Source organism: Mauremys mutica, chromosome 4 (assembly GCF_020497125.1).
Source record: "Mauremys mutica isolate MM-2020 ecotype Southern chromosome 4, ASM2049712v1, whole genome shotgun sequence".
In the NCBI taxonomy this organism is placed as follows: Eukaryota; Metazoa; Chordata; order Testudines; family Geoemydidae; genus Mauremys; species Mauremys mutica.
In genome coordinates, this window is record NC_059075.1 from 10,817,221 (window position 1) to 10,845,074 (window position 27,854).

General features: G+C 47.9%; 1 long non-coding RNA gene across 1 annotated transcript; it reads right to left on the reverse strand.

Annotated features, from left to right (window-relative positions):
- Positions 1-6,259: 6,259 nt before the first annotated feature.
- Positions 6,260-27,186, reverse strand: LOC123369828. Its single transcript, XR_006579149.1, has 3 exons — positions 27,045-27,186; positions 19,459-19,543; positions 6,260-6,276 (listed from the first exon to the last, which is right to left on the reverse strand). It is a non-coding gene; the product is annotated as an uncharacterized LOC123369828 (long non-coding RNA).
- Between the last annotated feature and the right edge of the window lie 668 nt (positions 27,187-27,854).

Here is a 27,854-nt window from a genome sequence, read left to right on the forward strand (position 1 = left end):
AACCCTCACAGTGATCACTGGGAATTCTTAGGTTATCAATAGAATTAATACTCAATCTACAGATCAGACTACAGTAGCTATTAATGCCTAATTATTACAGACACATACATACACACATCAATAGATCTAGCATTCTATATTCATGAAGCCCTGAATGCGCAGACTAAGAGTTTGGTTTCAATGGGTGTGCACGCTGTGCCTTGTGTGTCTCCCCTCATCTCCAGTGTGTAGACAGCCCTGCCTGCTGCTCTTTGCTCCTGATGTTCAACATGGTTGAGTGTAGCCTAATTACGTGGTATTTTATGCAAAGCTGTGATAACCTGGAAAAACCTGCTTAGCCCAGAAGCTCTTTGAGCCTGGTGAGTCATTAAGAGAGATGCTGAATGAGCCTTCTCATCTTTGGAGGGCCCAAGCCTTATTCCTACAGTTCTACGGCTGCTCCCGGCTCTAACAAGCAGGGAATGGCTTTTCCAATTAGCTCCAGTACAACAGTCCATCACTGAAGTCAAAACATAAAGTGAGGGACCATTTCCCCCCCCCCCGCAAATCCTCTTAGCCTTGCTGTTTCTGTAACATGTTTGCAGTCCATGTTCTCTTGTGTGGCTAGTCTGCAATAGATAACAGCCTACTACTGCTACTAGCTGATGGAGTTGCTCCTGTTGCTCAAGTCGTAAAGAGTAGAGCTGGTCAGGAATTTTTCCATTGGAATGGCTTTCCGAGGGAACATGCAGTTTCTGCAAAATCGAAATTTTCTGTGGGTTTTGTCTAACAGAAAATTGAAACAAAATATTTCATTTCAGGTCAAATAAAAATGTTTTAGTTTGTTGAACTAACCCAAAACACTTTGTTTCAAGTCAGTTCGCCATTAAACTGCATTTCCCTATTGTGGAGCATTGCCTTATGGGAGATATCGTTCAGGCCTTCATTTTCTCCCATGGATTGGGCTCCCTGTTTAAATAACATCAGTAAGTGCCCATTATCTGTGTTGCACAGATGCAGCAGAGGGTGCAATCAGGCTTCCCTTCTGTGTCAGGCCCCGCAGAGTCGCAGTCCCTGAGCTGGACATACTTTCTCTATGAACCCACCCTACCTACCTATGCCCCTCAGCTCCCCAAAGATAATGCCAGGGAGGGGACCGGTCCATCACAGACTGTGTGATCCAATTTTGTTTCTGCTCCTGTGGAGTTAGTTACAATGAGATCAGAGGAAAAGGATCTCATGTGATGAAATATCATTTCTTCGCCTTACAAGAACTCTGACTCTTGGGTATTTCTAAACATGGACAAGTAGGGCCTGTTTTTCCAAGTGGAAAACACCAGTGCAGAGCAGTTGAGTGCCTAACTTGCCTGTGCAATTACCACAAGTGTGTGTGCAAATCAGATATTTACAAGGGCAAGCAGACATCTAATTATCTATATGCAAATACCCAATTTACATGTGCAATCATGGTGATTGCATACACAAATCAGGTGCACCCTTGTGCATGCATATTTGATGACTTAATCATGCACATGCATTTACCAAAAATCAGGCTCTTCATATGAATATCTTTAGTAGGCTGAATTTTTATACATATATTGCACATTTTTTACTAACCACAGAAATTATCTTGTCAGTGCATGGTGTTTTATCGAGCGAGGTTCTTAGAGAGCCCCATCACCATGCTTTCTGAGCGCTTCCCAAGTATTCAAAAATAGAAATAATAACAGTGTGTGTGTCTCTCTCTCTTTCTCTTCCTAGCCTGGCAGGGAAATAGTTTGATTAGTTTATGGATCTTGTTTGTGTGTGAGTGGCTGTGTTGTGTGGGGAGGGGCAGGAGGCTGTGTTGCGTCTATGAAGAAATTACTGTGGGACAACCAAGCTGAAGCAATGCATTTAGTTCTGAAAAAGAGGCCTGTGGCCATCCTTCTTTCTTGTGGCAGGGAGTTCCATAGATCCAGTTCATGTGAAAGTTCTTTCCGTGCTCACAAGCATCCCCTGCTGGCTGACAGCTTCCTGTTCCCAGTGGAAGGTAGCTGTCCTGCTCAGGAACGAAGAGGTGATCTCTCGGGCAGCAAGGAACAGTTCAATGGAGGGCTTTGTGTATCAGGGCAGAGACCTGGATTGGATGCTGTGCACAATGGGAGGCCAGTGCAGAGCACAGACTCACCGGGGGGGTGTTCACAGTGACCTGGGGAGCTAAGCAGAGGGGCAGCTGTGCTTTGTACTGTCTGGTGTTTTATCAGGGCATGCGGCTCCATTGCTATATATCGTGAGTCTCACGCATCAAGCCAAGATCATTGATGCATGTGGCTCACCACAGCCTGGTAAAAGAAGGAGGCCACGGTCTGTCCAATCAGGCTGGAGTTCAGCAATGGGTATTTGGGCATCCAGTAGCATTCGGGACTCTAATGGTGCCCCGAGATCGCTGTCAGGAAGCAGGGTCTGCAGCAGAGCTAGTCATCTAGCAACCGAACGAGCACAGCTGGCCCGGAGCAGCTGCCTGATTGGTGGGAAGTGTCAGCAGGCCAGCCCTTAAGCCCAGCAGCAAGTCAGGGGGCTGTTCAAAGCATTTACCCACGGCCTGATAGCTCCTGGGACTTGCTCCTGCCTGGGTTCTGCCTTGCTTCACTCCAGGTAATCTGGTTCTGACCCTTGGCTCCGATGCCTGACTTCAGCTCTGACCTTTGCTCTGGCATCTGGCCTCTGACTCTGGTTCTGACCCTCAGGTCCGACGCTTGCTCCAACCACTAGGCCTGACTCCTGCTCCACCCATTGGGCATGACTGCCTACCTCCCAGTCTCTGACAGCTGCAGACCAGCCTAGCCCTCGGATGGCACGTGCCCTCAGTAAGGGGATGTTGAGAGGAAGGCAAGTCTTTAGAAGCACTTCCCTCTTCCTAGCAGCATTGCCGGAGGAGCCTAGCCTCTGTTCGGCTGTAGCAGCCGCTCTTCACCCGGGTGCTGACGTTAGCCAGGCAGTGAGGGGGCTGGGAGGTGGTGCTGTCTATGTTTGACGTAAAGCAGCAGATGCTGCAGTTCAAGTTCTGAATTTGGGGTGCTGCGATGTCCCAATTCAGCCGTTGGTTCACAGCAGCACCCGCTGCAAAAGCACCTGGCAGCAGTTTGCCACTAAAATAATACGTCAAGGGGTCCAATTTTAACTCACAGCATAAATGAAATTCAGAGGTCGGACTCAGAATCTGTCCCTAGATCGCCCCACTGCGACCAAACGTAGCAGCACTTAAGCAGTACCATTTGCAGTCCTCATACTAGTGCTCTGTCCCATAAGTCTTTACTTCAGTGGGTTTTGAGGAGGCAACTGTCGTTCATGCCGCATCTGTAGCAATGCCTCTGATGTGCTACGTGCTCTCCAGACATACACGCTGAGATAATCCCTCATCCTTGGTGCGGGTGGCGTCAGGATGGACAGACGGGTAGCCAGACGTTGGGGGAAGGCAACAAACAACGAAAGGGATAGTGTACAGGCAGCCTGGCAGAAGTAGGGTTTAAAGAGCCCTTTAAAGGCAAATGGGTAGGGGCTCTGCAGGGGATTGTAGAGAGATCAAACCCTGCATGGAGGTGACGGAGAGACTGACCAAGGAACGGATGGAGTAGAGGGGGGCCACCCACACTCCTGTGTCATGCTGGGCCTGGGCCCTAGCGGGGAGATGACTGATTGTGAGAATTATTTTTTTTTTAAGACAGCGCCGTAGTCTGTGTTGTAGCTGTAAAATGTCCGTGTGGAACACGCCGCCGTGTCCGAGTCATGGGAGCGTCAACGCACGAACAGCTGCCCGTGAAGCACAGTTGGGTTTGGGCGGTGGGGTGTCTGTGGTTAATATCCTTATCACTTGAGGCGACAAATCAGCACAGACTCCACTCCGCGTGCTTCTTGCAAAGGCCTGGGAGGCAGCCTGGCTTACTGGGCTGGGACGAGGATTTCAGCCTCATTGAAACCCAGGGCAGAACTCTCACGGGCTGACATTGTCAGTGCTGGGATATCAGGCAAGGAGGCAAGAAACCTGGATTCTGTCTGCGTGCCCTCAGGCAACTTGCTTCCCCTTTCAGTGCCTCTGTTTTCTCTCGCACCCCTTTTCTGCCTTGACTGTTTTCACTGTAAGATCTCCAAGCCCAGGGCTGTCTCTCCCTAGATATATGTACAGCACCCAGTGCAATAGGGCTGTTCTCAGTTGGGGCCTCTAAAAGTTCCTGTCATTCAAATAATAATAACAGAAGTCCCTAAGAAGAGAGGCTTATGCAGAAAAGCCTGCCAGACAAGGAACTATATGGGGTTTGCGCTAATAAACGCATGCTTCATTTTGGCTCTTGGATGGGAGTGGAGAACAGCATCTGTAGCTACAGAATATGAGCAGATGCCCGCTTTCCAGGGCCAGAGGTTATCTGGGCTTCTGTCTCGTATTGCAGAGTGCTTGGGAGACCCACAGGGAGCACGCTTTTCGGAGGCTACTCTTCCGTTTGCCTGACGGGCACCTAAAGCTCTAACACTAGCCAACATCTAATCTTTTGTAGCCAAGCAAGCAAACGGGACACTGGGGAAATGAAGCATTTTTGCGACTGTTAATTCTGCGGTGCTCTTCAATCAAAACAAAACAGCAACAGCAATTTGAATATTAGAGGGAAATGGGGAAAGACTTGGATTCTCTCCAGCAGGGGAGCTGGTTGCTACAGCTCAGGCAGATATTCATTGGCTTGGATTTAACATATCGATTAAGCACAGTTCAGTGCATTTAGCTGGTAGGAATCAAAGCACTGGGCTAAACATGAAATTAGCTGTGTTTGTGGTGTTCTCCTTAGAGCAATAAAATAACAAAATAAAAAGTGGGGCTGTTTTACCCGCTGCAGCTGCTGGCAAGGATGCGGAATAAAGCAAATACGTCTCCTTGTGTTTTGGGTGGGACCAGATGCATTTTAAAAATTATTTTATGCTTTAATCGGTCTCGAAGCTTCATTATTCCAAGCATTAGAGTGTCTGATCCAGCGGCCTATTTGTTAATGCACTGAAAGCAGCAGCAGATGTGCTATTTTTCATCTGTGACCTGATCAGCTAGCTGATTCGTCTACTTCCATTTTCATTTTCCTGTCATTGATTTATTAATGATGTCTTACTTATCTGTGCCTCTTTTATAGGGCTTTCTATGGCACAGTCCCCAGAGAAATGCCCTTCCCCCACCCCCACATCAAAAATCCCTTTTACCGTGTTCTTCCTTGCTGCTCTAGAGATTAGATGCTTTAATCATTTAGTAACTGAAACAACCTCTGTGGCTCACACAATTTATGGACAATTTGTCTCCTATATATAGAAGGCTGGTTTTTTTTCCAATGTTCATTAACAACAGAGATTTGGGGCCAGATTCCTAGCTGCTATAAATCAACATAGCCTGGGAATAATCCATTTGAGATGTGCAGCTTATATATTTAGATGTTTTATACCATATGTAGCCCTGCTCGTGCAAGACAAGACAAGAGGCCCATGTTAACAACCAAGATGTTTACATCTAGTATTGTTCAAGGAACTGACTCCTGTTCAGTGGAAAATGCCCTGTGGTTTTGGCTTGGGGTTTGCAAATGTGAAATAACACAAGAACTAGGGGTCACCAAATGAAATTAACAGACAGCAGGTTTAAAACAAACAAAAGGAAGTAAAATCGTCAGACACCTAGAAGAACATAAATTGTTGGGCAAAAGTCAACATGGTTTCTGTAAAGGGGAATCGTGTCTTACTAATCTATTAGAGTTCTTTGAAGGGGTCAACAAACATGTGGACAAGGGGGATCCAGTGGACACATGTACTTAGATATCCAGAAAGCCTTTGACAAGGTCCCTCACCAAAGGCTCTTACGTAAATTAAGCTGTCATGGGATAAGAGGGAACATCCTTTCATGGATTGAGAAGTGGTTAAAAGACAGGGAGCAATAATGGTAAATTTTCAGAATGGAGAGGGGTAACTAGTGGTGTTCCCCAAGGGTCAGGGCCAATCCTATTCAACTCACTCATAAATGATCTGGAGAAAGGGGTAAACAGTGAGGTGGCAAAGTTTGCAGATGATACTAAACTGCTCAAGATAGTTAAGACCAAAGCAGACTGCGAAGAACTTCAAAAAGATCTCACAAAACTAAGTGATGGGGCAACAAAATGGCAAATGAAATGTAATGTGGATGAATGTAAAGTAATGCACATTGGGAAAAATAACCCCAACTATACATACAATATGATGGGGGCTAATTTAGCTACAAGAAGTCAGGAAAAAGATCTTGGAATCATCGTGGATAGTTCTCTGAAGACGTCCACACAGTGTGCAGTGACAGTTAAAAAAGCAAACAGAATGTTAGGAATCATTAAAAAGGGGATAGAGAATAAGACAGAGAATATCTTATTGCCCTTATATAAATCCATGGTACGCCCACATCTTGAATACTGATGTGGTGTCCTCATCTCAAAAAAGAGATACTGGCGTTAGAAAAGTTTCAGAGAAGAGCAGCTAAAATGATTAGGGGTTTGGAAGGGGTCCCATGTGAGGAGAGATTAACTAGGCTAGGACTTTTCTGCTTGGAAAAAAGGAGACTAAGGGAGGATATGACAGAGGTCTACAAAATCATGAGTGGTGTGGAGAAAGTGAACAAGGAAAAGTTATTTACTTGTTCCCATAATATAAGAACTAGGGGCCACCAAATGAAATTAATGGGCAGCAGGTTTAAAACAAATAAAAGGAAGTTCTTCTTCATGCAGTGCATAGTCAACTTGTGGAACTCCTTGCCTGAGGAGGTTGGGAAGGCTAGGACTGTAACAGGGTTTAAAAGAGAACTGGATAAATTCATGGAGGTTAAGTCCATGAATGGCTATTAGCCAGGATGGGTAAGGAATGGTGTCCCTAGCCTCTGTTTGTCAGAGGGTGGTGATGGATGGCAGGAGAGAGATCACTAGATCATTACCTATTAGGTTCACACCCTCTGGGGCACCTGGCATTGGCCATTGTCAGTAAACAGGATACTGGGCTGGATGGACCTTTGGTCTGACCCAGTATGGCCTTTCTTATGTTCTTAAAACCACGCTCTGAAGTCAGTATCTCTAGCCTCTGTTTGCCAGAAGCTGGGAATGGGCGACCACCCAGGGACGGATCACCTGAAGCATCATTCCCTCTGAAGCATCTGGTGTGGGCCACTGTCAGAAGAAAAGATACTGGGCTAGATGGACCACTGGATCAAACCAGTGATGGCCCATTCTTATGTTCTTATGAAATATGGTGTGGGGTAGATTTGCCAGGCATCCAGTTTTTGACTGTAATGCCCAGTTGAAAAGGGACCCTGGTGGCTCCGGTCAGCACACCCAGAGCTCGACGTGAGATTTGTTCTGGCACCTGTGTCCAAAAATGCAACTCCTACCAAAGAGCTGGCTAAGTCATCACAAAGGGTTCAGCCCTGAAGGTTCACTTGCACCTGCCTCTCCCACTTCCAAGAGTCCTGTCGGAGCGGCCTCCCTCTTGGACCCGAGCCTCTGAGAGTCTTACTTGGAGCCAAGGTAGGAATGGAGGGAGGGGAGAATGGTGGTGACTACCCCCATTTCCTAGTGCCCAGGGGGAAATAAATGGTTCTTTGCTCTTTTCGGATTCTTAGTCCCTCCAGATCCCAGGTTTTCATGCATCTGGACTTTGACTTGGGGTAAGGAAGTGCTGACTTAGCTGCATAGCCTCATTCTTCCCCGGCGGCGGGACCAGAGAGGCGATCCCTGGTCCTTATGAAACTGGAACCAATCAAGCACCTCCCTTGCAAATGACTTTCTCTCAGGTACTGGGGGTGTGGCCTGGTGACTGACGGCTTGCCAGTGAAAGACAGGCGCTAGATGAAGCTGACGTCCTGCTGTCTCTGAAGCCCTGGGCACCTACACAACCTGCAACTGACAAAACAGTGCAGGCCTAACTGTGAGGACCCATTCGAGAACAAGTAAACAGCTGTTCATGTGAGTGATGTAGCCTTAATATTAAGGGCAGCTGGCAGAAGGATGGGGAGTTTTGTCTCATTGATTTCGTAGTGGAAAAGACCTGAAGATTGTCTCAGGGCTGTAGCTCTTCATAACATGTTGCATCAAACCACGGCCCTGTGAGGGAACATGTATGTGGCTCCGATTGTTAGTGTTCTAAGGGCGTCTGATTTTCTCAGCCAGGGCACATGTCTACCTACAAGTAAGGATCTGTTCCAATAATCCTCAGGGAAAGTTGCAATTTTGGCCAGAGCACCGACGTAGAGAAATCTTAGAATTGTTGAACAATGTTCAAGGCTTTGTGCGTGGGCGGTGGGTGTCTGGCCCACCCTTCCCACTCCCAGTCCCAGAGTGCCGGGAGGCAGGGCCCCGGTACTGGGGGGCCCCCCAGCCACCCCCTGTCCCTGCCACCCCAGCCTCAGCCCCAGCAGGCTTCCCGGCAGAGGAGCCGTCTGCCTGGGCTGGGGCCAGCTAGCAGCAGCAGGAGGGGGCCTCAGGGTGGAGCCTGGGCGTGGCCAGGCAGGGCTATTCTACACGCCGCCCATGGCTTTGTGTTTTGTTTAGAACTAGATTAGGACCCGAGCAACCAAACTAGGTCCCACAGTTCGGGCATGTTCATCTCTGGGCTTTCACTGGGATCAGCACTGGCGAGGTAAAGGCTGCCTGCAACACGTGGCTCTGTGTGAGGCTTTCCGCACCCCAAAGCTTAGGGATGTTTGTGCTGCGAGGTTTTTGGCTTTAGCAGATATATCAGTGGGAATGATTTATGTGCAAGCGTTTTAAATGCATATGCCAATAGGAATTGAACTCCATATTGCCGGGTTGGGATTAGGAACATCTCTGGCTTGAGGGCGATCCTGTCTCGTTGAGGGACATGGGTTCTTCTGTGTGTTTGTTCTATCAGGTGTCAATTTCGGTTTGTTCGCCTCCGTCCCTCTTCTCTAAACTGAATGGGGCAGGGCTGCTCACATCTTCAATCCTGCTCCCTGGCTCTCCGTTGGCGTCTGGTAAAGCAAGGGGGCTGATGTCAGGATTCCTGTGAGGGCTCTGCCGGGCCCGTCTTGCTTTTATAGCCTGTCCTGTTTTTGTTGGTCCTCCTCAGAAAAAAGCTCAGGTTTAGTTCTGCTCTTTACATGAAAAACTCGACTCCTTCCTACTGTTTGGCTGAGAGTTAATCAACCTGAAGGATGCATTGAATGGGGTATCTGTAACATTTGTGAATACCACGTCATTGGACTGTAGAGTAGATGGAAGTAAGAAGGGAGATCGGTGAGACTAATGGAGGAATAGGGAAGAAAATGAAAGTCCTTACAGCCTTTTAGTTGGGGGAGAAGAAATTGCATTGTGTCATACTAGCTGGAGCTAAGGTTTAGTGGTTTGAGCAGAGCACTGGGAGGTGATGATGTAAACCTGGGTGTAACACTGACTCATTGAGTGGCCTCGAGCATGTCACATCACCCATCTGCCTCAGTTTTCCGACCTGTCCAATGGGGATAATGCTTTCTTACTTCATACGGATGCTGTGGGGATTATGTAATCTCTGGGTGCTACGTATCATTATTGCATCTATCATGAGAACATGCTGGTTGCTTGCTTTTAATACCGCAGGGGGTTTTCCCCTTATTAGTGGTTCATTCATGAATCTCTCTGTGAAAAGATTTTGTTCTGACCCAAACCACATTTTTAAAGTATTTTATTGGCTATAGTTTTATTCCTTTTATCTTCCCATCCCAGTTTCATCTGGCTGTCAGCTGCAGGTTGTCTGTCTCCGTGCCAGCACTGGCTGTTCCATCTGGTCGTTGCCCCCGCACACTAAGTGTCCTGTAACTGTGTGAGGTCCATGCCTCCAAGACCCAAGACTTAACTGCATCTATCCTGGCTTCTCCCACTCCCAGCCATCCCTGCCAACACAGCTGTAGCATCGCTCCTCTGGGCGAAAGACTGGCACCCAGCCCAGCTCAGAGACATCTGCCAATGTTTTTCTGAAGGCCAAACTGTGAGGGGAGGGTGGGACGGGCTGGGGAGAGGTGGGGAAAAGGAGTAAAGAAACGATGCTACTAAAGGACAATTTTGTCCCACGCTGCCCTGCTTAAGAATCCGTACATCACCACCTCTGTGTTATAGTGTATTTGGCTGGCATCAGTTTCTCTCCCGAATGACCTACCCACGTGGCATCATGCTTTGTAGAGCTGGTCAACATTTTCCGTTGTTTAAAAAATGGTCTTCCCACCCCCTGAAATGAAACGTTCTGGTTCTGCAATTGGAAAATCTGGCAATTTTTTGGCTTTGAAACCCCCAAAATATTGAAAAACAAAAGTCCCAAAACATTTAGAAAAAAAGTAACTATTTCCCATGACAAGTTTCCCTTTTTCCACCTTTTCCCAATGCTTTGTTACCGCTCTAGTGGCCAGCCACCCCCCAGTAATGCCCCACACCCTCAACTATGTCACCTCTCCTACTGCAGAATATTTGGTAGATGTTTTTCATATTTGTTCGTTTGCCTTAAACCCATGCGAACAAGTGGCCTACGCTCTTCTTTTTCCTTTCGGTGGTACTTCAGGGATAGAAGGAGCTGTTCAAACAGAAGATCATTGTGTCAGAAATATGCCAACAATTTTGCTTCTTACTGTGGCAGTTGTTTTTCTTTTAAAATGCCTCTCCTAAGCATTTCCAAGCAAACGCACCATCCGACTGCAAAGTCACAAAATTGATAAAGTGGCTCGGATTATGAAGAGGAACTAATTTTGTCTAAATTTGGACGCTAGCCTGAATTTCCAGCGGAAACACAAAGGGAGAGACTAGTATTGTCTGCAAGATATTTACATAGGAGATAGATCCTGAGATGGTGTAAACTGGCATAATTCCGTGTCCTTCAAAAGAGCTACAATGATGTACTCCACTGAAGATCTGAGCCAAGAAATGAACCATTTTTGTCTGTGTAAGGTAACCAGATGACAGCCCTGGAATGCTCTGCTTAGCATGGACAGTGGCCATGAAAACTTCTACAGCGTTACTCTGCCATGGACCTCCATCATGAGGGAACATCTGTTTCTAGGGAGCGAGGACTGGTCAGTCTCTGTACGTGTTTAATCCTTTCCCCTTCTGCTAAGGCTGCAGCCGTCTGGGTAGGTTGAGATGGACAACTAATTTCACGTAGCCCACCGACCAGCTGTTGAATGGCAACAATGTTTGGTCAGTGTTGACCTAAATCCTATTCACACTAGTTAACGGTTCTGTGTCAAATCCTGAGTCATCCCAGAAGTGTACCTTGCTTCACGGGCATAAGGTGCCCGTGCCCCTGCTCTGGTAAGTGCCAATGGCTATTACAGGGATCCATGTTTACCACTGCAATGTCTTTCAGGCTGAACTTGCTCAGCTTACATGTACAAAGATGACTTCTCTAGTTCACAATCCTATATACACCCCGGGATCTGAAAGTCAAGCTGGGTTCTTTCCTCCTCATGCATCATTCCCACTCATCCTGACCTAACTGAGGTGAATTGTAGCTATAATGGAAGTGTATTCCTAGTGTCCTTCATCCCTCGTCCACATGGCCACCCTCCTGAGTGGGGCTGGGGGGTAGCAGGAAGGGTTATCACTGGAGCTGGTCAAAGACTTTTCATCTTTTTTTGACAGAAAATGGTGGTGGTGGGCGTTGTTTTACAAAATGGAATTTTTGTGACAACTACCTTGTTTTGTTGAACATTTACAACTAGGTAAATTACAGGTATCTGGGGAGCTTACCAGAAACACTCCCTGGGTAAACATCAAACATATGGTGCACTGTAACGTCCACATGTTACATATTACAGCATTTCATGCCTGCAGAGCTGCTAGTGTGCAAGGCCTGTTGTCAGGCATTCAGAATCCAGCTGTTACAACTTGCTCCTGAGTGAAAGCAGCCATTTCTAGCCTCAGCTCTCCGGAGTAAGTACGTTTCGGAGCACGTCAGTGACCAGTACAACTTAAAACACTGTCTGAGCTGTCCAGGTGTGATCTTTGCCAAAGTCAGAGTATGGTACAAAGACTGGGCCCATCCGTAATATCTGCATACCTGAGAAAGCAGAAAATGTTGTTTTTTCCTCATCTTCTAGGACAGAAAATATTTTGACTGCAAGTGAAATGTTGGGCCATAATGTGGTTTATTGGCCTTGGCTATTGAAAATGCGAAATAGCCGCCTGTCAAAGAAAACTTCATGAAGATTTTTTTCATTCTGCATATGAATGCCTATGCATAACTTTAGTCATGTGAGTTTAAGTTTTTGTAGGATTAGGGTTTTTCTGTAAACTCTGAATATATTCCAATAGTTACACAATACATTAGAGCTCTGTTGTTGTTGTTTTTTAATGTAAGTACCTTATAAATAAATCACCGTTAATCTGGGTTTGAAATTCGCATAATATGCCTGGAGACTTTTGTGATTTAATTTCCCGTGTCTTTCATTTTTCAATGAGTTAGCTTACTTTGTCTGTCTAGCAGTCTGAGAGACATAAGGAGACAGAGTCTGATTTTACAGAACATCTCCAAAAAACCAGATGGAAATCACTCCAGATTTACAGCAGTGTCACTGAGATCAGAATCTGCCCCTATATTTCTGTTCTCTTTGAGAATAGGAAGACCCACCAAATACAAATGAAAAAATCACTGAGAAATACCTCTTGGACCAATGGCTTCAAAGGTCCTGTTGCATTCTATTGAGCCACATGTGCACGCTTTCTGAGAATGTACGAACATTCATTGAAACAAAAGACGGCGCTCACTGTTCTGGTCTTTTCTGTGAATAATGCACCTTTAAAAATATTGAATTACATGTATCGTATGATGCACCCACCTGCTTCCCAGGGGCAGCTAGGACCATTCACACTGGAAATGTCCTAAACACATATTTGCACAGTAGGTGATGTATTGTTTTAGCCCCAGCTGCTTTTATTGTCTGTGCTTATTAAAGTCATCCTAGATGCACGGAGCTACCTACTTCTCCGGCACAAACGCCTTTTGTCAACGTAGAGGTACAAAACATCTGCTGCCGAGGTCATCCCCCTCTGGTGCAGAATATAGTCCCCCGTGTCTCCCCAGTAGAAAGGGTTCCCAATATTCTGTCTCAGGGCAAAAATCCAGCTCACTTCCTCACGTCGCATGGGGCCTTACTCCACGAGTTGACCCGTTCAAACCAAAGGAACAATCTGTGGCTGTGTTTGCCTTGTCCCGTTGCTTGGGAGCTGAATCTGCTGAGAAGACAGCTGGGCAAATGGGAACTGCTCCACTCTTTCGGGGATGGGGGCGCTTGGAAGCAAGGAGACCCAGTTCTAGGCACTTAGGGAGGCCCTGCTGTGCCATGGCAAGGGGGGGGAGCTAAGCCTCTCTGCTATCCACCTCTCTACTCCAAGTGTGCCCTTCCCTGGGCACCGAGCCCCTGATGAGCCCGTGGATCTCTCCATGGGAGCCAGTGGAGAGATTCCCAGCAGGAATCTGACTGGCAGCTGTGCCATGGTAACACTTGAAAGGTTTTTCCTCGGCGCACCCTAAAGTTCAGGAGCTTGCCTCTGTCTGCTGCTTCTGGAGAGTGGGGGTGGGAAGCTCGTGAATTTCGGGCAAGACTGAAAATACCAGCAAGATCACCTCTCTCAGCCCTTCTGCTTCTAGCCCAAGACGAGGGAGGAAGGGTCAGACTGGCTGGCAGAGCACCCAAGGGTTGGGTTGAGTGTGGGGCAGAGATTTGGCTCAGAATGTATTTGGTCGGAACCAGTTTGTCCAGCTTACAACACAGCAGTAAAACTGGCCGCCTAACCCCTGAAGCAGGGACTCTCGGAGCCGTTCAGAGACCAGGACGTTAATTGCACCGACTCTGCTGCCGCTAGCATGCACCAAGTGCGGGAGGGGAAGGAAGCTAACTAGGTGCTGGAAGAGAGATACAACAAGAGGGATGTGGGAGGGGAGAAAGGGACAATACAAGGAAAGAGAATCTCCCACCCGAAATAGCTTTCCTGTTCGCTAGCAGCCCTCTCCCGCCAGCTAGATTCTCTCTCTCACCCCCTCCTCCCTTAGCGTTTGCTCTGAAAAGCGGATGGAATAACTCCCCTGGCAGTCTCTCCGAATGCACAGTGGTTATTCTGGAAGCACCTGGACACCCAGACTAAGCTCAGGGGCCTATGGGGCTGGGCTCTCTACACCCCTAATGGAGGGCGTACACAAAGGCAAAACAATTGGCCAAGCTCAACCAGCAGGTTGGTGGCAGACTCTGGATAAGGGCCCCGCTCTCCTGAGGCCAAGGTAAGTGCTCGATCCTCTAGACCAGTGGGTCTCAACCTCTCCAGACTCCTGTACCCCTGTCACGAGCCCGGCCGCCTGGGGCTGAGGCCTGAACCCTGTAACCTGAACCATGTCACTTAACTTCGTGGGTCCCCCGGTGATGTGGTGCCCCAGGCGCTTGCCCTACTTACCACCCCCTAGTGGCAGTGCTGCTCTTGCGACCCTCCTAAAGCCATCCCACTACCCGCCTGGCGCGCGTGACCCCCAGGTTCAGAAACACTGAGCGAGATGAATTGACATACATCCCCCCGCCCCCCTCGGCAGCCCTCTGTGTACCCCTGGTGGAGGGCCACTGCTCCAGACCACACAGCTTTCTCGTGATGCCGACCCACTGGGAGTTCGTAGATGGTTCCCAGATCTCCAGCCATTGCTCTAGCACGTGCTGGGAGCTCACTTCACCAGAAGATGCTGTTGGCAGTGGAGGTGGATTATTTTTCCTTCTGGTGCAATATGCAGGGTTTGTTGTAGTAAATTTTACGGCTGACGTCATACTCTGCTTTGCTGCTTTTCCTCAAACCTTTCAAAACCACAGCAAGGGACCACGCAGAGGCATTGTTCTGCAGGGCCGAGTCCCTCCGCTCCAATGCTGTTAGCGAAACAAAGCCCCTAAAGGTGCCATTTTCTTGGGTGTGTTGCTTCAGTGCACAATCCCCCTATGTTTGCTCCCCTCCACACTCACCAGTGGGCTCGACATACCTCCTTAAAGACTCTGTGGCTTGTAACCAGCTTAGAAACGTATGAGCTGCTGAGCAGTTCTGCTGGCTTTGTCTCCTTGAGGAGTTTTGAGTGTCCATCTGGCGTTGTGGCCTAGCTTCAGCATGGCCTATATGGGCTGGGCCAAACACAGCCCTGGTGTAAACTGGCACAATACTATTGAAGTCAAAGTGACCCTCCAGCTGCATCAAGATGTGTGCTTGCTGGGCAGGGTCGAGGTGGTCAGATGAGCCACCATTTTGTCATCGTGGCTTCCTTCTGGTGCTAAGCTTTTGTTAAGAGACTAGGGTCAGTGCTTAATTTGTGCCAGGTCAGAAACCTGGCACCTCTGGGCCTGGCAGTTCACCGCCCCGGCACCTCTGGGCCTGGCAATTCACCGCCCCAGCACCTCTGGGCCTGGCAGTTCACCGCCCCAGCACCTCTGGGCTCGCCATGTCAGTTATAAATGTAAAAAAATTGCATAGTAAAGAAATGTGTGACTCAACAGTCTGAAGTGACTGAGATGCGTTAATGGGTGCAAACTCTGATGCCTCATGACAAGTTTAAATATCAACACTGCAGATCAAAGTGTACCAGAAAGGGAGGCAACTCTCTTAAGACCTGCACAACCCCCCGTGAGTGGCATCTAATTTCTGCATGAGCAGGCAGAGCAGCAGGTTTAAAACAAATAAAAGGAAGTTCTTCTTCACACAGTGCACAGTCAACCTGTGGAACTCCTTGCCTGAGGAGGTTGTGAAGGCTAGGCCTATAACAGGGTGTAAAAGAGAACTGTATAAATTCATGGAGGTTAAGGCCATGAATGGCTATTAGCCAGGATGGGTAAGGAAGGGTGTCCCTAGTCTCTGCTTGTCAGAGGGTGGAGATGGACGGCAGGAGCGAGATCACTTGATCATTACCTGTTAGGTTCACTCCCTCTGGGGTACCTGGAATTGGCCACTGTCGGCAGACAGGATACTGGGCTGGATGGACCTTTGGTCTGACCCAGTATGGCCGTTTTTATGTTCTTGGCTTATGGGCAGCGCTTGGCACAAAACCACTCTTTATTTTTTCTAGGTTGGCCCCTGCCAAGTTCTGCCAACTTTGAGGGGGAATAAACAACTTAGCTACAGTTCAGCTTGACTCTTTCTTTGATTGCAGTCTCAGCATTTAGCATATCGTTCCCTTGTGACTGCAAAAATACATGGCAGTGTAGCACTCACCTCGGAGCTGGTCCCTCTAGACAGAATCACATGTTTTTACTGTGGTGTGACCCCACTGATTTTAGTAACGTCTGACCACCACCGCTGTCAGTGAGGTCAGAATCAAACCCTAAGTGCCCGTGCTCCTAAGGGTATCACTTGTTGATTGTTCAATTAAAGAGACTGCCAGGCGTCACCCATGGGGGAAATAAACACAGGGTATTTCTGAAGGTTTCTGGCAATGTAAGTGCGATTTATTATGTGCCCTCCATATTATTTTGACTCCTTTTAAAGCTGGGGCCTTCCACCGTCTCCGCCAGCATGGCACTGTGCCCATTATGCTTTCTGGGCCAGGTTGGCAGATGAAACAGCTTGTCACCTCCGGCGCGAAGCGAGCTGGATCGACAAGCAGGAATTCAGTCCTTTCTACTGTACAACACGTTTGTTGCTAATGGAATTTGTGACCTTTCTGGTTTCCAGTGTTTTCTCTTTCAGCATCTTGCCCTGGCTGTCTCCGGAAATCATACAGAAAAGTCGAGCGTTTTATCCGCTTGCTTAGAATGTCCCCACAGGCTTAACACATAGGATTGGAAAAATATTGCATTAACATAAGAATGTCTTACACTGCCCTCTCTTGGACTTACTTGGTATTGCACTGATTTACGTTACTACACCACATGATCTAAAATATCTTCTGAGTTTAAACAGGGCATCTTCCCCAGTTCCCACCAACCTCCCCTTATGAGACTTATTAGGAGCTCTTGTTTGCTACCTATTAAGCTCTTACCTCTTAGGCCTGGTCTACACTAAGAAGGGGGTTCGAATTAGGGTACGCAAATTCAGCTACGTGAATAGCGTAGCTGAATTCGAAGTACCCTCATTCGAACAACTCACCCGTCCAGACGCGGCGGGGTCGAACTCCGCGGCTCCCCCGTCGACTCCGCCAACTCCTTCTGCCGAGGTGGAGTACCGGAGTCGACCGCGGCGCTTCCGGAGTTCGAACTATCGCGTCTAGATCAGACGCGATAGTTCGAACTCCAAAAAGTCGAACTCTCCGCGTCGAACCGGCAGGTAAGTGTAGACGTACCCTAAATCTTTCATCAAATTGTGGTCAAGTTCCTGTCTAGCTGCTTTAAGGTCATGGAACATGTTGTGATTTTCGAACTCCGGCGCATCTATCAACCTGCTTTCTTAATGAGCATTTTCAATCTAGTTTTTGGCTTTCAAATAGCATAGAAACAGCCCGTCTGGGAGCAATTAATGGTTTCATGACATTTGTGCATGTGCCCTGCATTACTGTGTAAAGCACTGCAGAGGTTATGTGATCACTTACACAATCTTATTAATGAGTAGGCTGCCCCAACATGTGCCAGTCTGGGACCTGTGAAATGCTGCCTTTCATCAGGAAGAGAGGTAAGGGCTACCCAAAAAAGTCTGTCTCCAGTTCATCCCCTTTTAAAAATAATATTTAAAGAAGCTCCAGAACTACAAACCCTATTCTGCTTACCCCCAATTTCTTGACTTTTCAGTTCTCCAGATCCAAACCTGCCTCACCTGATTTTTGCTCTGTGGTTCCAGGCCTGATCTAAAACATGAAGAGGGCTATTGGCTGCATCTGCTTCAAAGGTAGCCCATGATCACTCAATCGACTCTGCTTTTCTGAGCTTCTCCCTGTAATATGCCCAGCAGATACCGGAAAGCTCATGACAGTTAATCTTCTGAAATTTCTGCCTTTTGGGACTGGAATCTTGTGTGAAGCGCATGTGAGATGCTGGTACCATTGAATCTAAATTCCAAATGCTGGCTCTGGTTCAGCCTCAAACCCAGCCTGAATCTTAGCCTAAACCACCACCTCCATTCATCTCTACCTAGCTGGTGGAATCCCATCAAATACCTTCCGTCAGTGCCATTTGCATAGTGGTGAGAGTTTTCTTGCACTTTCCCTGCTCCCAGGAGTTGACTGACGTAATCTACTGAGGAATATTGGGCTTGGGCGGGGTCACGGTGCAGGGACTGGTAGTGTGTGCTGTCTCTGAGCATGTGAGCAAGCCTGGGGAACCAGCTCGCTCAGCCCTCTGCACTTGAGTAGAGTAGAGTTGAGTCATCATGGATAGTTCTCTGAAGATGTCCACGCAGTGTGCAGAGGCGGTCAAAAAAGCAAACAGGATGTTAGGAATCATTAAAAAGGGGATAGAGAATAAGACTGAGAATATATTATTGCCCTTATATAAATCCATGGTACACCCACATCTCGAATACTGTGTACAGATGTGGTCTCCTCACCTCAAAAAAGGTATTCTAGCACTAGAAAAGGTTCAGAAAAGGGCAACTAAAATGATTAGGGGTTTGGAGAAGGTCCCATATGAGGAAAGATTAAAGAGGCTAGGACTCTTCAGCTTGGAAAAGAGAAGACTAAGGGGGGATATGATAGAGGTATATAAAATCATGAGTGATGTTGAGAAAGTGGATAGGGAAAAGTTATTTACTTATTCCCATAATACAAGAACTAGGGGTCACCAAATGAAATTAATAGGCAGCAGGTTTAAAACAAATAAAAGGAAGTTCTTCTTCACGCAGCGCACAGTCAACTTGTGGAACTCCTTACCTGAGGAGGTTATGAAGGCTAGGACTATAACAATGTTTAAAAGGGAACTGGATAAGTTCATTGTGGCTAAGTCCATAAATGGCTATTACCCAGGATGGGTAAGAATGGTGTCCCTAGCCTCTGTTTGTCAGAGGGTGGAGATGGATGGCAGGAGAGAGATCACTTGATCATTGCCTGTTAGGTTCACTCCCTCTGGGGCACCTGGCATTGGCCACTGTTGGTAGACAGATACAGGGCTAGATGGACCTTTGGTCTGACCCGGTATGGCCGTTCTTATGTTCTTATGGTTCTGTCAAAAAAATGCCATCACCAAAACCAAGACGCTTCTAGAATAAACAATAACTCACTGGGTAAGGGCACTTCAAGTCTCTGCTCTGCCGATGGGGAGAGAGGATTTGAACACGGGTCACCTATTCTGCTTTGGGTTTTCCCCTTCCTTGTCTCCCCCTCCCCCACTCCAGCCTTCATTGGAACAAAAACAAATGTTGGAAATTGTTGCTTTCCGGCCAGCCCGACCCTTGAGTGCTGATGAAGGAAAGCGTGCAGTCTGGCCCAGATACACTATCAGTTTGTTCATTTCCAGTCTAGGTTTTTCTGGCACGCTTATTGGGACAATATAGGACACCACGTGAAACTGAGCAAGTAGGGATGTACAATGAAAGTAGAGACTCTCACCTGCAAGTTCACTTGATCTTACTGGTCATGAATTTCTCCGCCCAGCCATCCCCTGTGGCAGTGAGAGCAAAGAAGTCACGTACTCCTGTCACAAAGTAAAGAAGTAATAGACTATGTGAAAAACAAAAAAGTTGGTCTAAACATGAACATATATTTATATATATTAGGCCACTAAACATCTGGCCAGGGGGATCAATGGACTGGCTATATTCATTAATACAAGATTGCATGGCAGTTTATCCAGCTGGCACCAACAACCTAAGTAGCAATCTACTCTAGTACTTTGCTGGCTGGCTGAAAAGATGAACTGATTCGATCCCCTGGATTCTAGTAGGTTTCTTTTGCAGCAGGCACCACATGGAGTTTGATGCTAAAAGAAACGAACTGGTGCTTGTCAGTTTCCATCTCCATAAAGTTTCAAAATTCATGCAGATTTCATGACCTGCATGTGGCCGATGCTGAGAATTAACATGTTGGCCTTCTCTGGGGACAAGTAGCTTAAATGAAATTATCGATGTTTGATGCAGATGTTTGGCTAAAGGAATATTGGTCATGTGCCACAGACTAGTCACCAGAGATTGCTATAAGAACTTGGATGGATGGATAAAGTCACACAGGCCCTACCACATTCTGTTGGTGCTATTTAGATGTGCTTCCTCTGCAAAAGATCGTGTGCCATCCTCTTCCTCATCCTAATTCAGCTCCAAGAGTCATGCTTTCAACTGCTGTGCTTCCAAGTATGGGAATATCACCAGGCTGTGATATGGGGTTGCCAACTCTGACTGAAGCTGTTCCGGGAGATTTCTTCTTCCAACATGACGTAATGTCATTTTCTTAAAATATCCTATTCAAATCTCCTGGATTGCTTTCCAATAGTCACCGAAAGAGCAATGCCGCTTCTGGGAGACTCCAGGCCAATCCTGCAGGATTCACAACCCTACTTTGATGAGAGGTGGTGTGACATTCCCCTCTGAAAATGAGGAATATGGGGGTTACAGTACGCTCCCCCAGGGTATAGAATGTCACAGGTGGATTTTAGCTCTGAACTATGCTATTCAACACAGTGTCTTTCTTTTTGGTGCATCATCATTTCAGCAGGCTGGGGAGGAGGAATGAAGGATTACGGTGACTGTAGCAGGGTGGTCACCCGCTCCTGCCCTGAAGGGCTTGAAATCAGCCCTGGGACAGGGCTGAGGCTGCGAGAGGGCTGCTGCTAGGGAGATCAGCAAGCCTCAGCTGATTGGGGAAACAGCCACAGCTGGGGCCATACCCCAATCAGACCACAGCTGGCCTTATAAAGGCCAGGGAAGCCAGGAGCTGAGGAGGACTCTCCCTCTAGCTGTTGAGGGAGAAGGGCCTGGTTGTATGGGAGCTGACAAAGGTGCCTAGAGTGGAGCAGGGCTGGGGAGAGGCTACAGGAGCTGGGGAGCTCCAGGCTAGAGAACCCCCAGGCTGCAGGCCTTGATAAAGGCCAGGACAGGTACTGGGGCTACAGAGAAGTAGCCTGGGGTAGGCAAAGGCAGCAGGTCCCACCCCACCTTTGCCAGCGATGAATGGCGTGTACACTGCAGTCTGCCCCAATGAGCGGGGGCTAGATCGAGACTGGCAGTGGCCATAGACTGAGGCGAGGTGGGATAGGGGGTTGGGGGTTCCCTGGGGAGGTGAGACGCAGATCTGTGGGGGTACTGCCGTGGGGCAGTACCCAACATAAAGGGGCACCAGGGTCTGGGAGGGACATGGGGGCCAGCAGCAAGCAGGACATCACCCAGCAGAGAGCGCTCCAGAGCTGGAAAAGCTAATTCCCTGGACAACCAGCAGGAGGCGCCGTGCTGGTGAGTCGTCACCCCGTCACAGTGACGGGCTGGCCAGAAAACAAGAATTCTGTTTCATGAAAAATGTCACGGTTTCAGCATTTGGTTTCATTCCACACTGAGACGAAACTGAGACCTTGCAAAATACCAAAGGGCGAGGTTACGGTCATCCATACAGCAGCTAGAGGTGTGATTCCCGGCTTGCATAGACATGCACGTGCTAGTCGCCTCACACGAGCACTTAAAAACAGCAGTGTGACCGAAAGCAGTGGGAGGGGCTAGCGTGGAGGGGGAGACCGTCGGCGTGGACTTGGGCAGCTAGCGCAACCCGCCGCTGCCACACCGCTAGCTTTTAGATGCGAGCTTGAGCGGAGTTAGTGCGTGTATATCCACCGGGGGGAGGGGGGTTATACCTCCCAGCTGCTGTGTAGATATGCCCAGAAAAAACATCCCATAGCCTGGTTGTTATTGCCTGACTGGGAGCACAGACTTAAACCTGGGTCTCCCAAATCCCAGGGGAGTGCCCTAACCAATAGCCTATTGGTGATTCTGGGTGGGTTTCTCCCTCTCCCTCCCTGTATTTTTACCAGCAGTTTCATCCTGGACCTGAGAAACCTTCCCAACCGTAGTCCCCTCGAACCCGACGCATTTCTACAAGAAGTTGTGGTTTTGACGAGTCTGCATTTCTGACGTATTACAGGCTTTGTCAAAATTCCTGACCAGTTCTGCTGCTCTGTGCTGTCTGTGTCCGTCTACCGCTTCCTGGACCCTGATGGTCTGTGTGCAATTGCATTCAGGCCCTCAGCTGAAACAGAAGTAAAGTTGCTGCTTGAGCAATCTCAGCGTGATCATCTGAGTGACCTCCGAGGCCCTTCCACAGTGTGGCCTTGTTCGATAGGAAAGGCTTCCCATGTGACAGTCTAAATACCAGACCAGAAATAATGTGGTAAGTACTGCTTGCCATTTGAATGGGGCCCCGGTGTAGCCTTTAACCCTCATGCATTCCCATAACAGCAGATGTCATGGAACTGACTCATGAAAGCTGTGACATCTGGTGTCCCTGTAATAGACAGATACTGAAGAAAATCAGCGCTGTCATATACTTAGAGTTCCAACTGCAGATATGGGTTTTATCCCTGTAATTAAATTAGGTTGATGGAAGACCCTGCACTTTCCAGTGTTGCTTTGAAGCCAATAACTGGCAAAGAAATATCTAGGCACTGCTGCCATCTAATGACCAAGCTAAAGACTGCAACAAACTTTGGGGCCAGAATATGATTTTACGCTAAAAGCAGGGAAAAGGGGATTTCTTCCCCCAGGTAAATAAGGCCCATTTCCCAAACCACCGTAGTAAATGTCCTGGCATCCCATAGCTTGTACCCCACCTAGAGGCACAGCCTAAAAAAGCAAATCGAAGTGGCTGACCAGAGACAATGCACCAGCTAGAGCTTGGAGCACTGTAACCCACCGGTCAATGTATGTTCGGCGTCCCCCTCTGTGCTTGATCCACGTGAGTCTATTACAGCCCCTAGCCACAGACGCTTGCTTTTTAGATCAAGCTCTGGACACTCATGCCTTCAGCTCAGGGAGCCCTGGGGCTTGTCTAGCATGTGAACTGCCGTCGGCCCGAGACCCATGAAATGAGCTTTTCTGTAACCTCTCGGTAGTGTATGTTGGGCAGCCCCTTCTGTGCTTGACCCATGCAGGATGTGCATCTGTCACTGCCTCAGCTCCAGAGCCTGTCTCTCTACCTCCAGGTAGAGGGACTCACGGGCTGCAGGCCCCCAGAGTTGGCCACCGTGCTAGCAGTCACATTTGCAGTCCGCTCATTCTCTGTTTAAACTGCACCATATTTAAACCCTAATGAGTGACGCCCGGCTTTAGTGCCGAAAACCAACAGTACTGAGGAAACTGCATCCCAACAGGGGCACGCCCATGACTGCCCCTGGCTTTTGTAACCCTTCTGCCAGGTGGATAATAGTAGTGAAAAGGGCCAGGTGCAAAATATCTACAGTCCCTCCCCACTAATAGCTAAACTCTCTTGGGCCTTCACCCAGACACCTGGGAAAATTAAACACCACCCCCCCCCTCCCCGGGTGCCCTGACTAGCAACTCTTCCCCTCCTGCAAGCACTCCAGGAGTGTGCACAAACAGGGGAAGCTTTATTAGGGGAAAGGGAATGCTGGCAGACTTGGGAAAACTCAGCACTAGAATATATATGCAAATAAAAAGTAACCCCCCCCCCAACACACACACAGAGTAACGTGGCAGTAGTACATCTAAACTCCCTCCTCACCTGAGGGTGACAATACCCCACAGATAATAGCCCTTTGGCTGCACCCCGTCACCCAACCCCACTCACAATTGGTAGTGGAGAGTAGGCGTGGCCAACTGTCTCTATTTCCAGCCCCAAGGGAGCTGCTTACTGGCCCTGCCTGTAGAGGTCGCCACCTAACCCAGTTTAAGGTTCAAATCCAGCTTTATTCAGACACTGAGTAGGCAGGGCCATCCCAGCATCTCTGCTGCTGCCCTCAGTCTGCATTGTCGCTCACTGTGCAGAGGAGAGAAAAGATCACTTAGGAGTGGACCTTTGACAAAATCCTCAATGTTTGCAAGTTAGCTCTTTGTCACAAAGGTAAGAACTCTCTTCCCTCTCTGGGAGCCCAGGAATCCACTCCATCACCCCCCCACACATCCAAGGTTGTGCATAGTTACAAGACTGCCCAAGAGTCACTAGAAGAATTGTGGGTAGGCAGCTTATGCAAATAAGTGTTCTATGGCTGCATGTTTCCCTTCTCACCAATAGAGGGAGTAGAGAGCTCTTTCCCCTCTGGAGCTCCAGGCCATAGGGCTTAAGCTTTCATTATTTATTAGTGCTCTTGAAAGCATATCCAGGATAAGGAGACTCTTTCCGGGCCTGTATCCCGCATTGAAAAAGTGCTCTTACAGTTTCACAATCATTTATCCAAAGTCTGGTTGGTGGTTGTCCAATGGTTTCTGTAATGTTTATGGCTTACAACAGAGCCTATATTTACTTTGACCAGTCTCCTCCCATAAACATCTTAATGGAGCAGCTTCCATCTGGATACAGTTGTCAACACAGTATTTCTTTCTTCAGCCTGGGCTTAGCTCCACTGTGTTTTGATTAGGGCATTGCAAAAGAATGGCCCCAAACTCACACGAGTTTACATTGACTGAGATCTTAGGCTCTTAGTTAATTTTAAAGTATTTCAGTGCTGGTGCTTCTGTGACAACTTTAATTCTCAGAAATTTTTCTTCCTCTAATCATCCCAAAGCTATTCAGTACTGTCCTCAACAGCATTCTGAATGAGATTAAAAACTGGCTAACTGATGGATCTTAAAACATATGTTGAAATGAGGAATCATTGTTCAATTGCGGCATTTATAGTGCAGCCCTGACGGGATCTGTTCTTGGCTCAATGTGAGGCAATATCTTTACCAGCAATGACTTTGTTTTTTCCAAATCATTGATAAAGTTTGAAGATGACACAAATTGAGGGAGCAGTAAATAGTGAAAAGAATCTGGGATTTGTAGTGAATCACAAATTGAATATGAGGCAACAATGTGAAGCAGTTGTGAAAAAGGCTAGTATCATTCTGGGCTCTATTAATAGGAGTCTTGTAGGTAAGATACGAGGGGTAACTGTCCTGCTCTACTTGGCGCTAGTGAGGCATCAGCTGCAGTACTGTCTCCGATACTGGGTGCCACACTTTAAGAAAGACGTGGACAAATTGGAGAGAGTCCAGAGGTGAGCAACAAAAATGATAAGTTTAGAAAGTCTGACCTCTGAGGAAAGGTTAAAAAAACTGGGCATGTTAGTCTTGAAAGAAGAAGACTGAGGGAGGACCCGATAACAGTCTTTAAATATGCTAAGGGTTGTTATAAAGAGGACAGTGATCAATTGTTCTCCATGTCCACTGGAGATAGGACAAGAGATAATGGGCTTAATCTGCAGCAATGGAGATTTAACTATCAAGGGGGTTAAGATCTGGAATAGGCTTCAGAGGGAGGCTGCAGAATCCCCATCACTGGAAATTTTTAAGAGCGGGTTGGACAAAAACCTGTCTGGGATGGTCTAGGTTTGTTTGGTCCTGCCTCAGTGTAGGGGACTGGACTAGATGACCTCTCAAAGTCCTTTCCAGCCCTGTATTTCTATGAAGAGTCAGATCTACAGAATGATCTGGAGTGCATGTTAAGCTGGGCTCACTTGAATAATACAGCTAAATGCAAGAGTGTATAACCAGGAACCAAGTAGGTGGGTCTTGTTTAAGATGGGGAACTGTGTTTAGAAAGGCAGTGACTCCGAAAAGAACGATGAGGTCATGAACATGAGCATGTGGTACTGCAGTGGCTAAGAAAGCAAATGCAATCCTTGGATGTCTAAGCAGGGAAATAGCGAATGGCAGCAGGGAGGTGGTATTACCACTGTATACGGCCTTAGTGAGCCCGCTTCTGGAACGCTGTGTCCAGTTCTGACGTTCACACTTTAGTGAGGATGTTGACAAATCAGGAAGGGTTCAGCAAAGAGCCACAGGAATGATCTGAGGTCTAGAAAACCTGCCTTGCAGTGAGAGGCTTAGTTATCAAAGAAAAGCTTAAGAGGTGTCTTAATTACATTGTATAAGTACCTACAAGGGGAGAAGATTTCTGATAGTAGAAGGTTCTTTAAGCTTCAGACAAAGGCATAATAAGCTCCAGTGGCTGGAGGCTGAAGCTAGACCAATTTAGACTAGAAATAAGAAAGGTTTTGGGGTTTTTTTGCTTGTTTTGTTTTTTACTGTGAGGGCATGTAGCGGGGTGATGACCCGCTCTAACCCTGACAGCGTTAGAACCAGCCCTGGAAGAGGGCTGGCAGGCTGAGAGAACAGCCCAGGCTGATTGGGGAAACAGCCACAGCTGTGGCCACACCCGAAACGGACTCAGCTGGCCCTATAAAGGGACTGTTGGGCTGAAGCAGTCACAGTCTCCCTCTGCCTGTAGGGGAGATGGGCCTGGCTGCAGGGAGCTGGAGACAGGGTACCTGAGTGGCGCAGGGCTGGGGAAAGGCAGAGGAGTTGGGGAGCTCCAGCCTGGAAAGCCCCAGGCTGTGGCCTAGCACAAGGCCAGCGGGTACTGGGGGTTGCAGAGGGCAGCCCAGGGGTAGGCAAAGGCAACAGGTCCAAACCCAACCTTGCCAGTGATGAGTAGGCTGATACTGCAGTCTGCCCCAGGGCATGGCGGGGCTAGATGATTCCTGGCAGTAGCCTTATACTGAGACAAGGTAGGGACAGTGGGTGGGGGGTTCCCTGGGGAGGGGAGACCCTGAGAGAAAGGGGTTACTGCCAGGGGGCAGCACTCCAGATAAAGGGGCACTGGGTCCTGGGAGGGACACGGGGGCCAAGAGGCAGTGGATCACCAGCCTGCAGAGGGCGCTCTGGAGCTGGAATGAGCTAATTCCCAGAAGTTACTGTAGATTGCCACGGACTCACAGGGGCGAAAGAAAATGCAGGCCTGTTATTTACCAGGCTGCACGTGGCAACAGACTATATTGGTAAGGGATGCAAGGAGAGTATGGGTCACGATGCAAACTGCAGACACACACACACACTAAAATTAATCAATTTAAAGTTTTATTGGGGATGATTACAAGGGGTAAGGGAGCAGCGTATGATTAGCTAATAGAGTTAATGAAACTTAAAACACACAATGACTAAAATATCTACTAACAATATTTATAAACAAAGATGCAGCATTTAGTAATAACTGATACTTACAAACACGAACCAACGCATAACGACCGGTAAACGTAGCAGCTCTGTTTGATACACGTGAGCTGAGAGAGAGGCTTCGAGGTGATCAGGCTCGGTTACGGGTGTACACAGGATACACAGGATTCATTTTTCTTTCTCCTCTCCCTGCCTGCACATGGCAGGCAGGCCTAAACTACCCACTATGACATCATAGAAGTGTCATAGGGGACGGGGCCCAAAACCTGTTTGTGTTTGTTTCTGATTGGCACAAGCGAAGTTAACACCATGTAGGGGAGCAGGTGCCTTAAAGTCTGGCTTCGCCCCCAAACGGTGAGGAAATGCATATTGTTCTAGAATGCGTTCAACACTGAATGACAAAAGAAGAGGCCAGGGCAATACTGGTATGGGCAAGTTTTACAGGATGCAGACAGGAACTCATCTCAACATGCCCCCGTGCCCTGGCCGAAATAGTTAGGCCGAAAACCTAAACTTCCGAGTCCGACTCCTCATCCCCACCTACGAGGGGATGCGCTTCGGGGGTGGAAGCGATGTAGGCTGAGGCACCAAACTTGTGAATGCAGGCTTTAATGAAGGCACATCCGAGACAGAGAAGAGCGAGCCCAACCAGAAGGGACACAAACAGGGATTGGAAATAGGATTTGTAGGGCGCAAGGCCAAGCCAATCGAGCCATGACCAAAACTGGAAGGACTCTCGTGACTCTCTGACAGTAGAGCTCAACGTTTGCAGGTCTTTAACAATTGAGGACAAATTAGGAGAAATAGAAGGCAAAGAAACGCAGCATTTATCAGCAAAGTCGGGATATACTTCAGCAA